The sequence below is a fragment of the Bombina bombina genome, chromosome 6 (genome assembly GCF_027579735.1).
Source record: "Bombina bombina isolate aBomBom1 chromosome 6, aBomBom1.pri, whole genome shotgun sequence".
Lineage (NCBI taxonomy): Eukaryota > Metazoa > Chordata > Amphibia > Anura > Bombinatoridae > Bombina > Bombina bombina.
Genome location: NC_069504.1, coordinates 633,438,064 through 633,455,185, shown reverse-complemented (window position 1 = coordinate 633,455,185; position 17,122 = coordinate 633,438,064).

Sequence of the window (17,122 nt, the reverse complement as noted above, 5' to 3'; positions counted from 1 at the left end):
TAGTTGAGGTAAAGAGTCTCATCATGGAGATAAAACATGGTAAATATATTAGAGATTCTTCTGATTATGATTCAAATAAAATTTATATTTGGAATAGAAAACAAAGGTCAAATTATAGTAAAGAAAATGATAAAAAAAATGTTTCCAAAGCATAATAAATCAGGAAAGAATAACTAAAATTACAAAATTCTCCTAAATCCAAAAAAGTGACCTTTAATGATAGTGAAGTGGAATCATCAGGCGATTATTCCACCTCAGGGGATGAAACAGAATTAGAGTATAATGCTTCTGCCGTGTCACAACCTACAAGTGAAGGCACATCCTCTAAGTATCAATCAGAGGAAATAGATAGGGAGAGAGGGGCTGACAATTAAAGTAGGGCTGACAACTCAGATATTGCCCAGGTTTTTTCAAAGCCCCCAAAAGGATTCGAAGGAGGGGGGAGGAAAAGACGCAAAAGTCAAGCACTTCCACCCAGGAGAGGGAGGTCCAAAACCAAATACAACTGAATTCAGTAATAAATCTGTCTTCATACCCACTTAATGATATGGAAAAGAAGGTTTTAAGCTATGGATTAAATTTTGTGCCAACAGACGATTTTAATCTTTTCCAAACGTTGGTGGATGTAAACAGATTGGTTAGAAATCTGACCCTCAAAAAGTATTTCAACAAACCTAGTGAAATAGAACACACCCTAATTTCAACAAATAATGAGTCAAGGGTTAATGATAATCCATTATCTTTTCAAGAGGTTTGGGACTTGAAGACACTAGAGAGGCTATATATTGAAGGGACATTGGAATCAGTCCACTGACCTTATTAGTAAGGGTCCCAGTTTTTCCAGTGTCTCCACTTTCTATCCAATACAGACAAGGGGTAATATTTTGGAAAAATTCCAAAAGAGAATAGAACAGGGTCTTAATAAATTATCATACATTACTAACGGCTAGATTTAGAGTTTTGTCGGTAAGGACCCGTTTAGCTAACGCTGGCTTTTTTCTGGCCGCACCTTTAAAATAACTCTGGTATTGAGAGTCCACAGAATGGCTGCGTTAGGCTCCATAAAAGGAGCGTAGAGCATATTTAACGCCACTGCAACTCTCGATACCAGAGTTGCTTACGGAAGCGGCCAGCTTCAAAAACATGCTCGTGCACGATTCCCCCATAGAAAACAATGGGGCTGTTTGAGCTGAAAAAAAACCTAACACCTGCAAAAAAGCCGCGTTCAGCTCCTAACGCAGCCCCATTGTTTGCTATGGGGAAACACTTCCTACGTCTGCACCTAACACTCTAACATGTACCCCGAGTCTAAACACCCCTAACCTTACACTTATTAACCCCTATTTTGACGCCCCCGCTATCGCTGACACCTGCATATTATTAACCCCTAATCTGCCGCTCCGTACACCCCCGCCACCTAAGTTATCCCTATGTACCCCTAATCTGCTGCCCCTAACACCGCCGGCCCATATATTATATTTATTAACCCCTAATCTGCCCCCCACAATGTCGCCTCCACCTGCCTACACTTATTAACCCGTAATCTGCCCACCGGACCGCACCGCTATTATAATACAGTTATTAACCCCTAATCCACCTCACTAACCCTATAATAAATAGTATTAACCACTAATATGCCCTCCCTAACATCGCCGACACCTAACTTCAATTATAAACCCCTAATCTGCCGACTGGAGCTCACCGCTATTCTAATAAATGTATTAACCCCTAAAGCTAAGTCTAACCCTAACACTAACATCCCTTAAGTTAAATATAATTTAAATCTAACGAAATTAATTAACTCTTATTAAATAAATTATTCCTATTTAAAGGTAAATACTTACCTGTAAAATAAATCCTAATATAGCTACAATATAAATTATAATTATATTATAGCTATTTTAGGATTAATATTTATTTTACAGGTAACTTTGTATTTATTTTAACCAGGTACAATAGCTATTAAATAGTTAAGAACTATTTAATAGCTAAAATAGTTAAAATAATTACAAAATTACCTGTAAAATAAATCCTAACCTAAGTTACAATTAAACCTAACACTACACTATCAATAAATTAATTAAATACAACACCTACAATTACCTACAATTATACCTAACACTACACTATCAATAAATTAATTAAATACAATACCTACAAATAACTACAATGAAATAAACTAACTAAAGTACAAAAAATAAAAAAGAACTAAGTTACAAAAAATAAAAAAATATTTACAAACATAAGAAAAATATTACAACAATTTTAAACTAATTACACCTACTCTAAGCCCCCTAATAAAATAACAAAATTACAAATTACAAAAATTCAAAGCTCTTTTACCTTACCAGCCCTGAATAGGGCCCTTTGCGGGGCATGCCCCAAAGAATTCAGCTCTTTTGCCTGTAAAAAAAAACATACACTACCCCCCCCAACATTACAACCCACCACCCACATACCCCTAATCTAACCCAAACCCCCCTTAAATAAACCTAACACTAAGCCCCTGAAGATCTTCCTACCTTATCTTCACCTCACCGGGTATTACCGATCGGTCCTGGCTCCAAAATCTTCATCTAAGCCCAAGCGGGGGCTAGACATCAATCATCCGACGGCTGAAGAAGTCCAGAAGAGGCTCCAAAATCTTCATCCTATCCGGGAAGAAGAGTAGATCCGGACCGGCAACCATCATCTTCCAAGCGGCATCTTCTATCTTCATCTGATGAGGACCGGCTCCATCTTGAAGACCTCCACCGCGGACCCATCTTCTTCCGTCGACGACTTCCCGACGAATGACGGTTCCTTTAAGGGACGTCATCCAAGATTGCGTCCCTCGAATTCCGATTCGCTGATAGGATTCTATCAGCCAATCGGAATTAAGGTAGGAAAATTCTGATTGGCTGATGGAATCAGCCAATCAGAATCAAGTTCAATCCGATTGGCTGATTTAATCAGCCAATCAGATTGAGCTCGCATTCTATTGGCTGTTCCGATCAGCCAATAGAATGCAAGCTCAATCTGATTGGCTGATCGGATCAGCCAATCGGATTGAACTTGATTCTGATTGGCTGATTCCATCAGCCAATCAGAATTTTCCTACCTTAATTCCAATTGGCTGATAGAATCCTATCAGCCAATCGGAATTCGAGGGATGCCATCTTGGATGACGTCCCTTAAAGGAACCGTCATTCGTCGGGAAGTCGTCGTCGGAAGAATATGGGTCTGCGGTGGAGGTCTTCAAGATGGAGCCGGTCCTCATCAGATGAAGATAGAAGATGCCGCTTGGAAGATGATGGTTGCTGGTCCGGATCTACTCTTCTTCCCGGATAGGATGAAGACTTTGGAGCCTCTTCTGGACTTCTTCAGCCGTCGGATAATGGATGTCTAGCCCCCGCTTGGGCTAAGATGAAGATTTTGGAGCCAGGACCGATCGGTGATACCCGGTGAGGTGAAGATAAGGTAGGAAGATCTTCAGGGGCTTAGTGTTAGGTTTATTTAAGGGGGGTTTGGGTTAGATTAGGAGTATGTGGGTGGTGGGTTGTAATGTTGGGGGGGGGTAGTGTATGTTTTTTTTTACAGGCAAAAGAGCTGAATTCTTTGGGGCATGCCCCGCAAAGGGCCCTGTTCAGGGCTGATAAGGTAAAAGAGCTTTGAACTTTTGTAATTTAGAATAGGGTAGGGCATTTTTTATTTTGGGGGGCTTTGTTATTTTATTAGGGGGCTTAGAGTAGGTGTAATTAGTTTAAAATTGTTGTAATATTTTTCTTATGTTTGTAAATATTTTTTTATTTTTTGTAGCTTAGTTCTTTTTTATTTTTTGTACTTTAGTTAGTTTATTTCATTGTAGTTATTTGTAGGTATTGTATTTAATTAATTTATTGATAGTGTAGTGTTAGGTTTAATTGTAGGTAATTGTAGGTATTGTATTTAATTAATTTATTGATAGTGTAGTGTTAGGTTTAATTGTAACTTAGGTTAGGATTTATCTTACAGGTAATTTTGTAATTATTTTAACTATTTTAGCTATTAAATAGTTCTTAACTATTTAATAGCTATTGTACCTGGTTAAAATAAATACAAAGTTACCTGTAAAATAAATATTAATCCTAAAATAGCTATAATATAATTATAATTTATATTGTAGCTATATTAGGATTTATTTTACAGGTAAGTATTTAGCTTTAAATAGGAATAATTTATTTAATAAGAGTTAATTAATTTCGTTAGATTTAAATTATATTTAACTTAGGGGGTGTTAGTGTTAGGGTTAGACTTAGCTTTAGGGGTTAATACATTTATTAGAATAGCGGTGAGCTCCAGTCGGCAGATTAGGGGTTAATAATTGAAGTTAGGTGTCAGCGATGTTAGGGAGGGCAGATTAGGGGTTAATAAATATAATATAGGGGTCGGCGGTGTTATGGGCAGCAGATTAGGGTTACATAGCTATAATGTAGGTGGCGACTCTTTGCGGTCGGCAGATTAGGGGTTAATTATTATAGGTAGGTGGCGGCGACGTTGTGGGGGGCAGGTTAGGGGTTAATAAATATAATATAGGGGTCAGCGATGTTAGGGCAGCAGATTAGGGGTACATAGCTATAATGTAGCTGGCGGCGGCATGCGGACGGCATATTAGGGGTTAATAAGTGTAGGTAGCTGGCGGCAACAATGTGGGTGGCAGATTAGGGGTTAATAAATATAATATAGGGGTCAGCGGTGTTAGGGGCAGCAGATTAGGGGTACATAAGGATAACGTAGGTGGCGGTCAGCAGATTAGGGGTTAAAAAAATTTAATCGAGTGTCGCGATGTGGGGGGGGCCTCGGTTTAGGGGTACATAGGTAGTTTATGGTTGTTAGTGTACTTTAGAGCACAGTAATTAAGAGCTTTATGAACCGGCGTTAGCCCAGAAAGCTCTTAACTACTGACTTTTTTCTGCGGCTTGAGCTTTGTCGTTAGATTTCTAACGCTCACTTCAGCCACGACTCTAAATACCGGAGTTAGAAAGATCCCATTGAAAAGATAGGATACGCAATTGACTTAAGGGGATCTGCGGTATGGAAAAGTCGCGGCTGAAAAGTGAGCGTTAGACCCTTTTTTGGCTGATTCCAAATACCGGCGGTAGCCTAAAACCAGCGTTAGGAGCCTCTAACGCTGGTTTTCACGGCTACCGCCAAACTCCAAATCTAGGCCTAAGAAAGGTAAACAACATAATCTTAGCAGATTAGAACTAACTACACTTTCAAGTCTCAAACACAACAAACAGCTGGTCATTAGGACAGCTGATAAGGGAGGGTCCACTGTGGTAATGGATAGAAGTTATTTCATCCAAGAAGCTTTACGCCAGTTGACTGACCTTGCCTAATACCAATTACTAAGCTTTGATCCCTCCACACATTTTAAACAATAATTAAAACATCTAATTGATAAGGGCTGTGAAGCGGGAAATATTCATCAACAAACCAGTCATTTCCTTATGGTTGACAATCCAGTTACACCTATCTTTAATTTTTTGCCCAAGGTCCAAAAATCCATTATCAATGTTAAGGGTCATCCTATCATTAGTGGCATTGGGTCAATGTTTGAACCACTTTTACAGTGGCTGGGTGGAATTTTACAGCCCATTGTGAAGGGGTTAGCTAGTTATCTAAGTTATACTAAACAACTCTTTTTGGAGTTAGAAACGTTTTGCTGGCAAGAAAATTATGGGTGGTTAGCTATTGATGTTACTTCCCTCTATTCATCCATTCCCCATGATAGGGGATTATCAGTTTCTGTCTACAGAGATGCACTAACTTTGACCGAAGTTTCATGACATACATCCTATGAGTGACCCAGTTTTTGTTAACACATAACTTCTTTTTGTTTGAAGGTGCTCACTACCCCCAAAGATGTGGGACAGCCATGGGGGCTAAATTTGCCCCCTCCTATGCCAACCTATTTATGGGTTGGTGAGAGCTGTCCCACATCTTTGGATGTGATGAGCACTGGAAACACAAGATTGTTTACTACAGGAGGTATATAGACGATCTTTTGGTCATATGGAATGGTACAGAGGCTGAGGCCAAGAGCTTTGTATAAATCCTAAATGCGAATATGGTAGGGATCAAATTTACAAGTGAATTTGGTGGCAAGAGTATTAACTTCCTTGATGTAACTTTGACGGGTTCTAAAGAAAGTGATGTAACTACCAAGGTTTTCAGAAAACCGATCGCTGGGAATACTCTCCTGCATGCTCGGAGTAATCACCCTAAAAGGGTTTTTAAATCTGTCCTGAAAGGACAATTCATCAGGTTAAGTAAGAATTGCACTTTAGATGTTGATTTTGAACAAGCTTTGGAGCTGGAGGAGAGATTCTGCAACAGGGGTTACAAAAGAAGTGAAGTAAGGACCTCGAGATTGAGTGTATCAGCAATGGATAGAAGTAATTTTCTAAAAACTAAAGAGAGAGACATGAACAAATTTGAAGGGGTATCGTTCATAACCCAGTACAGTAATCAATATCATCAGGTCTGTAATATCATTAGAAAACATTTCCAAATGCTTAAAGCTGATGATGACTTAGTTGAAGTGGTAGGAAAGGGTTGTAGATATGCCTTTAAGAAAGGAGCAAGTTTGGGTAACATTCTTGCACCTACACAACTTAGGCCAGTCAGGTCTTCAGGGTCATCTTGGTTAAGATTTAAAGGCCTTTACAAATGCAATTATTCCCGATGCATAACATGTGCGTATATGCAACCAGGAGAAAGTTTTTCCAGCTCAACCATGGAGAAAAATTCAGACATTTTTCATGTTTGAATTGTAGGACCTGTTACAAGAGAAAGATAAACAAGAGATAGAATTAGAGAGCATATTACGAACATCAAAGCTGGCACACTGACAACCCCTTTGGTACAACACTTCAGACAAGTTCACAATAGAAGTACACATTCCTTGAGGTGGACTATTATAGAAGTGGAAATTTGTAATAAAAGAGGGGGTAACTGAGAGAAGTTACAGGCAAAAAGAGAGGTGTATTGGATTCACAGACTCAGGACTAAAACACCAGAAGGTCTTAACTCTGAGTACGACTTGATAAATTTCTGGGAGTAGCCTGAAGACTGTGAATCCAGAGATACAGCTTTTTGTGTTTTTCTAATGATGTATTCTCATTCTAAACATAAAGAAAAAAATTTGGATATAGAATGGACAGTAATTTGTTAGCCATGTAAATGTAAATATACTAAGAAACATAGGCCTAGATTTAGAGTTCGGATACAGCTAATTACGAGTATCTATTTATCCCCTTTTGATATAGCAATTTATATGATATACACATTTTTTTCTATATATTTTAGCATGATATTTATCTAAACTTATCAATATGTTGCATGCTGATTTGCTAACTATAGACATGATTTTTCACTCAAGAGCTGATTTATGTATGTGTTTAACATATGATCTTTCCTTTTCAAGTGTAAATATGATGAAGTTATCAAGTTTTGATTTTACATATTGTAACCAATTGAATAGTGGGTGTATATAGAGCTCCACTCCAGGTAAAGTTTCTTTTATCCAATCACGTTGCTTTATAGGGTATATAAGGCTTATGGGTACTTCTGACTGTAGCTACGATTACAGCTGGTTGAGCCGAAACACATCAGCGTACAGTCCCTGGAGTGGGGTCTTACCTCCCGTCGGACCTATTGATCTGTGTATTGCAACTTTTTATACACATGCTGGTTTTTAGAATTCCTAAATAAAGTGGTTCCTTTAATGCAGCCGAGTCTCCAAGTGCACCTCATTTGTGGTTGTCTGTGGATTTTTGAAACAGAGGAATTGCACTTCAGTGTTCGGCTGACTCCTGCACCTCCACCCACCTCAAGGATTATCCAATCAGACGGAGAAAGACCAGAGAGAGATGATGACGTCACACGCCAGTCTGTGAGTGAGCCGAGAGGGGAGAGGACACGACTATGGATCAGTAAAACTGGGTTATTGTACCGGACTGATAATTTATTCTGGAGAACGGATAGTAGTCGATGTTGTACCCTGTGGACATGTCACTGCATGAATGTTTAATCGAAGGTTAAGTGTGTTTCTCTCTTATCGAATGGAACATTGTGGATGAGGTGGGTGGGGACTAGGGGGACCCTTGCCACAATCGGGCAATACTGATACTCAGAATTATATCCCCCTTTTTTTCTGAAGAGTTTAAGGGTCAACATCTTGTTGAAGTTTACAAGTGCCATCATCATTACTGACTGACATACATATTGATGGCAGATAAGAATCAGAGGCCAAGACGCCTGTCTACTTTTCTATAAAGTGTAAGCTTAATTATTTTGTAGAAAATCCCAGGCAATCTTTGAGTCTTCCACAGTGTTTGTGATTAACATATCTAATTGATGTTATTCCATGAATCAACTACCTTTCTTTGAAGAAGTGCTTCCACAAATTACTTTTGATCCTGTTGTCCTTCAACTTGAGATCATGACCCCTTATGTTGCCTTTTTTGTGCCTTAGTTCTCACATGCTTACATTATGTACAAGATTTAAAGGATTTTTCAAGCTTTTTCACTGATGGGGCTTTATCCAGCAACCCCAATAAGCCATAATAATATGTGAACAAATCTTGTCTGTTCCCATTTGTTCACATAATACACACTCTAAGATTACTGTAATTCCTAACAAATGTTCTGCCAGAAATATCACAGAATATTTCTTATAAATAATGCACAGGAGACCTCTGTACATTATTAGTCTGGTCACACAACTATGAGTTTCTCAGCTCTCTGTCTGCTATCTGAATAGTAACATATAGATGATTACATGTTTCTTTATACATGGTATTCTAGGCTAGAGTGTAACTCATTGTGGCTAACAATTGTTGGACAGCTGATCTAGCTGCATAACATAATGCCTCCATAGGCACAAATCAATTCACAATGCCATAGTTATCATTAAATTCCATTAATCTGTATATGGATCTAAATATCACAAAAAAAAACACCATACAAAAAAAAAATATTTTACATTTACACAATGTTTTACTTTAAAAATAAAAGTTTAAATAACATGTCATGAAATGTTTGGTTATATAGGTAAACTTTTAAGTATATATCTATTTTTTCATTATTTGGGTGGCAGTATAACTTTAACAACCGTAAGGGCCTTTAAAAACTAAAATTATTCAATTAAAAACTATCGGCTAGATTTAGAGTTCTGTCGGTAACGACCCGCGTAGCTAACGCATGCTTTTTTTCCCCCTCACCTTTTAAATACCGCTGGTATTTAGAGTTCACAGGATAGCTGCGTTTTCAGTGCGTTAGGCTCCAAAAAGGGAGCGTAGAGCATAATTTACCACCACTGCAACTCTCAATACCAGCGGTGCTTACGAACGCGGCCAGCTTCAAAAACGTGCTCGTGCACGATTCCCCCATAGGAAACAATGGGGCAGTTTGAGCTGAAAAAAACCTAACACCTGCAAAAAAAGCAGCGTTCAGCTCCTAACGCAGCCCCATTGTTTCCTATGGGGAAACACTTCCTAAGTCTGCACCTAACACTCTAACATGTACCCCGAGTCTAAACACCCCTAACCTTACACTTATTAACCCCTAATCTGCCGCCCCCGCTATCGCTGACCCCTGCATATTATTATTAACCCTTAATCTGCCGCTCTGTACACCGCCGCAACCTACATTATCCCTATGTACCCCTAATCTGCTGCCCCTAACATCGCTGACCCCTATATTATATTTATTAACCCCTAATCTGCCACCTCCAACATCTCCGCCACCTACCTACAATTATTAACCCCTAATCTGCCGATCGGACCTCGCCGCTACTATAATAAATGTATTAACCCCTAAAGCTAAGTCTAACCATAACCCTAACACCCCCTTAAGTTAAATATAATATAATTTCGGAAGAAAAGGATGGATCCGCGCTGGAGGTCTTCAAGATGGAGCCGGTCATCATCGGATGGAAGAACATAGAAGATGCGGCTTGGATGAAGATGTTTGCCGGTCCGGATGTCCTCTTCTGCCCACTTGGATCAAGACTTCAGCCAAAGGATGGATGTCTTCTGCCCCCCGCTTGGGCTTGGATCAAGACATCGGAGCCAGGACAGATCGGTGTGATACCCGGTGTGGTGAAGATAAGGTAGGAAGATCTTCAGGGGCTTAGTGTTAGGTTTATTTAAGGGGGGTTTGGGTTAGATTAGGGGTATGTTGGTGGTGGGTTGTAATGTTGGGGGGGTATTGTATGTTTTTTTTCTCCAGGCAAAAGAGCTGAATTCTTTGGGGCATGCCCCGCAAATGGCCCTTTTAAGGGCTGGTAAGGTAAAAGAGCTTTTCTATTTTAATTTTAGAATAGGGTAGGGCATTTTTTTTTATTTTGGGGGGCTTTGTTATTTTATTAGGGGGCTTAGAGTAGGTGTAATTAGTTTAAAATTATTGTAATATTTTTCTAATGTTTGTAAATTTTTTTTATTTTTTGTAACTTAGTTCTTTTTTATTTTTTGTACTTTAGTTAGTTTATTTAATTGTATTTATTTGTAGGTATTTTATTTAATTTATTTATTGATAGTGTAGTGTTAGGTTTAATTGTAGATAATTGTAGGTATTTTATTTAATTAATTTATTGGTAGTGTAGTGTTAGGTTTAATTGTAACTTAGGTTAGGATTTATTTTACAGGTAATTTTGTAATTATTTTAACTAGGTAGCTATTAAATAGTTATTAACTATTTAATAGCTATTGTACCTGGTTAAAATAAATACAAAGTTGCCTGTAAAATAAATATTAATCCTAAAATAGCTACAATATAATTATAATTTATATTGTAGATATATTAGGGTTTATTTTACAGGTAAGTATTTAGCTTTAAATAGGAATAATTTATTTAATAAGAGTTAATTTAATTCGTTAGACTTAAATTATATTTAACTTAGGGGGGTGTTAGTGTTAGGATTAGACTTAGCTTTAGGGTTTAATACATTTATTAGAGTAGCGGTGTGGTCCGGTCAGCAGATTAGGAGTTAATAAGTGTAGGTCGGTGTCAGCGACTTTGAGGGGGGCAGATTAGGGGTTAATAAATATAATATAGGGGTCGGCGGTGTTAGGGGCAGCAGATTAGGGGTACATAAGTATAACGTAGATGGCGGCGGTGTGCAGTTGGCAGATTAGGGGTTAAAAAAAATTATTATAGTGACGGCGATGTGGGGGACCTCGGTTTAGGGGTACATAGGTAGTTTATGGGTGTTAGTGTACTTTAGAGCACAGTAGTTAAGAGCTTTATGAACCGGCGTTAGCCCAAAAACCTCTTAACTCCTGGTTTTTTTTCTGCGGCTGGAGTTTTGTCGTTAGATTTCTAACGCTCACTTCAGCCACGACTCTAAATACCGGCGTTAGAAAGATCCCATTGAAAAGATAGGATACGCAAATTGCGTAGGGGGATCTGCGGTATGGAAAAGTTGCGGCTGCAAAGTGAGTGTTAGACCCTTTAATGACTGACTCCAAATACCAGCGGGCGGTAAAAACCAGCGTTAGGAGCCTCTGACGCTGGTTTTGACGGCTACCGCCAAACTCTAAATCTAGCCGTATAGATTTTCCACTTCTCAACCTGCAAAAGAAAATGGAGTGTATCTCACTATGGAATAGGGCACAGCTATTTAGCAATAAAACATTAATTTACATGTGTCCAGATACACCTTTTTAAGAGGGTTTCAATATAAGTAACCATTAGATGTGCACAGACAAAAAAAATGTTCTGTATCTTGGTATTCAGGATTAATTAATTTGATATTTATGATTAATTTGTTAAAGAAAATCCCTTTGTCTGCTGTTTCCTATGTGGAATGTCTACTGGTCAGCAGAGAAGCAGCAGATAGACTGCACTTTAAAGAGACATGAAACCCACCTTTTTTTTCTTTCATGATTTAGAAAGAGTATGCAATTTTAAACAACTTTCCAATTTATTTCTATCTATTTTGCTTTATTCTCTTAATATAATTTGTTGAAAAGCATATCTAAATAGCCTCAGTAGCTGCTGATTGATGGCTGCAAGTAGATGCCTTGTATGATTGGCTCACCCATGTGCATTGCTATTTTTTCAACAAAGGATATCTGAAAAATGGAGCAAATTAAATAATAGAAGTAAATTGAATGTTGGTTAAAATTGTATTCTCTATCTGAATTTCTAAAGAAAAATTTTTGGGTTTCATGTCTCTTTAAACTTAAATGAAGTTAAAATTTGTGCTAGTATTACAAGCAGCACAAAAAGTAGAATAATAAATCTAACATACTTATTGGCTTTTCACAAGGAGATTACTGAATAGCTATTTTCCATTCTTAAAGTGAAAGTCAATCCTAGCATTTCACAAACGCTAGGATTGACTATTGAAACAAATAAAGGGGACTTTCATTCATAAAGTATAAGATACTTCATGTAGAAAGCTCCTTTATTTGTTTCAATCGATTGCCGTTCTTAGCTGCTATGGCAGCCCACGGCTAAAAAAATGTTTTGCTAAGAGGTGACGTTTTCACCTCTTAACCAATAGCTGTGCGGTAAATCTGGCTTGGTGCCCATGAATTTGTTTTTTAGCCGTGGGCTGCTGTAGCAGCTAAGAACAGCGACCGATTGAATCAAATAAAGGAACTTTCTACATGAAGTATCTTATACTTTATGAATGAAAGTCCCCTTTATTTGATTCAATAGTCAATCCTAGCGTTTGTACAACGCTAGGATTGACTTTCACTTTCAGAGTAACAGTTTTAATCCTGTGAATGAATCAACAAAATGTTGTGCTTTGTTGCTAAATTATACTATGCATAATAAATTGACCTTTATCTTTAAAAAAAAAAAAATAGGCCAGATTAGGAGTGATGCACGTGAGCAATAAGGGGTTAATCACAAGTGTTTGCGATTATTGGGCTTACCGATCGTGTTACGAGTTGAAAGTAAACGCAATTGCTTGAGCGCATTCACGATTTACGCTATAATGATTATCAAACTTCAGAGCTCTGATTAACTGTTTCGCAAAACTAAAAAGTGTAACAAAAAAAAAAATCAAAAATACATTGCAAAGTACAGTTACACTCATAATAACACTACCTAACAAAAAATATAAAAAAAAATTGCACACATAATTTAACCCCTTAATGACCACAATGTACCCAGTATGTCACTGGTCATTAAGGGTTTTTTCAGGACATAATAGCACAAGTCTAGCAAGAACACGCTATTAATGCTCTCCCTCCAGCAGGCTTTGTGGAATAGAGCAGTCTCAGCGCTGGTGGCAAGACCACACTATAAAACAATCAAGTCCCAAAAAAAGGCCAGTGACATACAGGGTACGTCGCTGGAGGGTTTAAAGATATGAGGTGTTAGAATAAAAAGGCTTTAACATTGAGATACATACATATACATGTCTAAAGATGTATTTGTATGTTTATATATTTTTTATTTATATATATATATATATATATATATATATATATATATATATATATATATATATATATGTGTGTGTGTAAATATGTCTTTATATATTTATATATATTTATATGTATTTACAGACATATCTACACATATAAACTCGTAAATACATATGTACACATATATAGATATATAAATAAGTGCATTGGAGCCCTTTGCAGTTAAGTAGATGAAAACATGTAAAAAGATATTAATGCAATGTTCATATTTAATAAAGGTTTTAACTATGGGGCCGAATTATCAAGGGCTAAATGCTATACAATCAGGTTGATTGACACCTCCTGCTAGCGGCTGATTGGCCGCAAATCTGCTGGTGGCAGGATTGCACAAGCAGTTCACCAGAACTGCTTGTGCAATGTTAAATGCCAACTGCGTATGCTGTCGGCATTCAGCAATTTCTGGTAGACATGATACGCTACAGCTTATCATGTCCGCCAGATATTGGTAAATCGGCCCCTCTGAATTTACTGTAAATATATATATATATATATATATATATATATATATATATATATATATATATATCTGTATATACCTATACCTGTATATAGATATAGATATATATTGTAACAAAATACCATCAGATATATCTTGAAATGTTTATTTATGAATAAATAGAACAGTTTCTGTTATATGCAGAACATTGGAATGTTAAATATTCATATTTTCTTGTCAGGTTAGCATACATGAGAATATGAGTAAATGTGATTGGGTTTGGACAGTGGTGTATTTAGGTTTTATGCTGCCCTAGGCACTCAAAATTCTGCAAAGCCCCCCCCCCCACACACACACACACCCACCCCAAAATGTTGGCATTTTTTTGGTCACAATATTTGTATTATGGGTTCAACCTGACTTTTTTTTTCTTGGCATATCAAAGTAAATGTTTATGTTCAAGTGCACATCTGTATATATGTGTGTGCGTGTAGTGAGTGTGCAGTGCAGTGGCTTTGCGTGACAGTGGGGTGTTATTTTTTTTTTCTTCATTGACTTCTATAGGGGAATACGTGAATGCGCACGTGATATTCTAACTTTGGCTTTTTGCTCTCGTCGGATTGGCGCGTGAGCAAAAACAGTTTACTTTCAAATGATAATATGAGCAGATGGTTTTAATCCCACTTTTTTTTTGTAATATATGTCCTATTTATTCATTTGTAAGAGAAAATATCAGATTGTCTTTTGCATTTAAACTCGTAAAAATTATTTAGCCTGATAAATATGTGCAATGTATTATACATATCGTTAATCCTGCAGAGTTAGCACAGGTCCGGATTTTTTTAATTATACCCTTTTTTAATATCTGGAAAACATTGGTATTACAATTCAGTATTTGATTTTAAATATATTTTTGACAGCATGAGGTCCATTTATTAATGTGTGGACGGACATGATCCGATATAGCGGATCATGTCCGCCGCACATCGATAAAGGCCGCTAGCAGGGGGTGTCAATAAGCCCAATCATATTCGATCGGGCGGATTGCATTCCGCCACCTCAGAGGTGGCGGATGAGTTAAGGACCAGCGGTCTTAGGACCGCTGCTTCTTAACTTCTGCTTCAGTGGGAACTGAAGCAGAGTGGATCAGAGGCAGCATCCGCTGCTTCTTAAATAGACCCCCATAAGTCAGTGGTGTATCCTATGAGAAATAGGGCTAGACAAAATAAATGTTTTGTTTATTTGTGATTCAAATGATAAATAAATCATTATACATTTGACATTCATTTTGTCACTAAAATGTTATATTGAACATATGTCAAATATTGTAGCTAGATTACAAGTAGATCAGTAACGTGAACGTGATATTGCAATATCACAGTTGAGTTAACTTGCGCTCTTATTAAAAGTTGAATGTAAACATGATTGCATTTTACACTCAAACTTTTTGAGCCACTTAAAAGCTTACATAAAGCGTTAGGGCTTAAAAGAAAGTTGCACTAAACACACCATAAATACATTAAAGTAAAGTATACTGAAACACAATCTACACTATTTAACCCCTAAATGACCGCAACCTCTATTGCAAAACCCCTACTACACTAATTAATGCTTAAACATCCACAACCCCAATTGTAGTAAAACTCCTACTTTAAAAGAGTAGGGGGTTTATTGTGAAGGGGAGTTGTGGCAATTTAGGAGTAAAGTAGTGTAGTAGGGTTTATTTCAATTGGGGTTATAGCAGTTTAGGGGTTAATAAAATAGGGGTAATTGCGATTGGGTTGTGCTGGTTTAGGGGTTATGTAGTGTAGTGGAGGTTTATTGTGATGAGGGTTACTGCAGTTTTGGGGTTAATAGAGTAGGGTTTTATTACGGTGGGGTTTTTGGTGGTTTAGGGGTTAAGTAGTGTAACAGGGTTTACTGCAATAGGCTTGTGGTGGTTTAGGGGTTAAGTAGTGTAGCAGAAGTTTATTGTGATGGGGTTGTGGCAGTAATGGGGTTAATAGAGTAGGGTTTTTTTATGATGGGCGTTGTGGCCATGTAGGATTTAATAGAGTAGGGGTTTATTGTGATGGGTTTGTGGCCGTGTAGGGTTTAATAGAGTAGGGGTTTATTGTGATGGGGGTTGGGTTGTGGTGATGTAAGGGTTAATAAAGTAGGGGGTTTATTGTGATGGGGGTTGTGGCCGTATAGGGGTTAATAGAGTAGTGGTTTATTGTGATGGGGGTTGAGGCGGTTATGCATAATATGCATAACTCACATTGGGTTAGCACACAAGTATAGGTGTTAGATTTTTTGGGGACTTTGCATCTCTATTGAAGTCTATGGGGAGAATGTGTTATCGCGATTGCAATATCAGAAGTCTGTTTTTTCACTCACGTGCAAAGTTTTTACTTTCAACTTGTAATACAAGAACTACCCGACGCAAACAAAATGTTAATTTCTAGCAAAGTTAATGGTCGAGCAGAAATTTCTGGGTAAGGACTAAGGATATGCAAAGTTACAATGCACAAATTATTTTATTTCCAATATTTATTTTACACATGTAATCTTTAAGGTCAGTGCAGCGCAAATTCGGGCAGCTTTAAAACACTACATAAATATGAGAATACAGCAAGATAAATTACATGACAACAGCTGTTTCTGTCTTGTTAAACCTCATCAGCACATGATACTATAGATTTCTAATTACTCCATAGAGGAGCTGGTATAAGGCATCCAAACCAATGTCAGTGTAAGCTGTGGTGAGTAAAAAAAAATAGGGGAACTGTACTCCTCCACAGTGAGTACAGTGATACTGCTCTGGCATGAGGGAATGTTGAAAACAGATAATTGGAAGCAAATTATGGCTTATCTGTGAAAAACTGTGAAGATAATTTGTGTATCCTTTCTAATAATCCCTTGAAAACAGTTGAAGTTTTTTGCGGAAATTTTGTACATGTTCTAAATAATGATGTGCTATGTACTAATAATGTAGGTTTTTGTCCCAAATATTTTTGCTCATCAGAACTTATTTTGAGACTGGTTTGAATAGTCTAACATTCAAAATATCCAAAGTAACATCTGAATGTTACATTTACATATGTATTGCCATATACTGACAATTAAATCAATAAGAATTAGATATTAGGCATAAAATTTGGTTCATCTGAAAGATTCAGTTTGGAATTTAGAGTTGGGTCATTAGAATAACAGTTATATCAATTATTCGCAA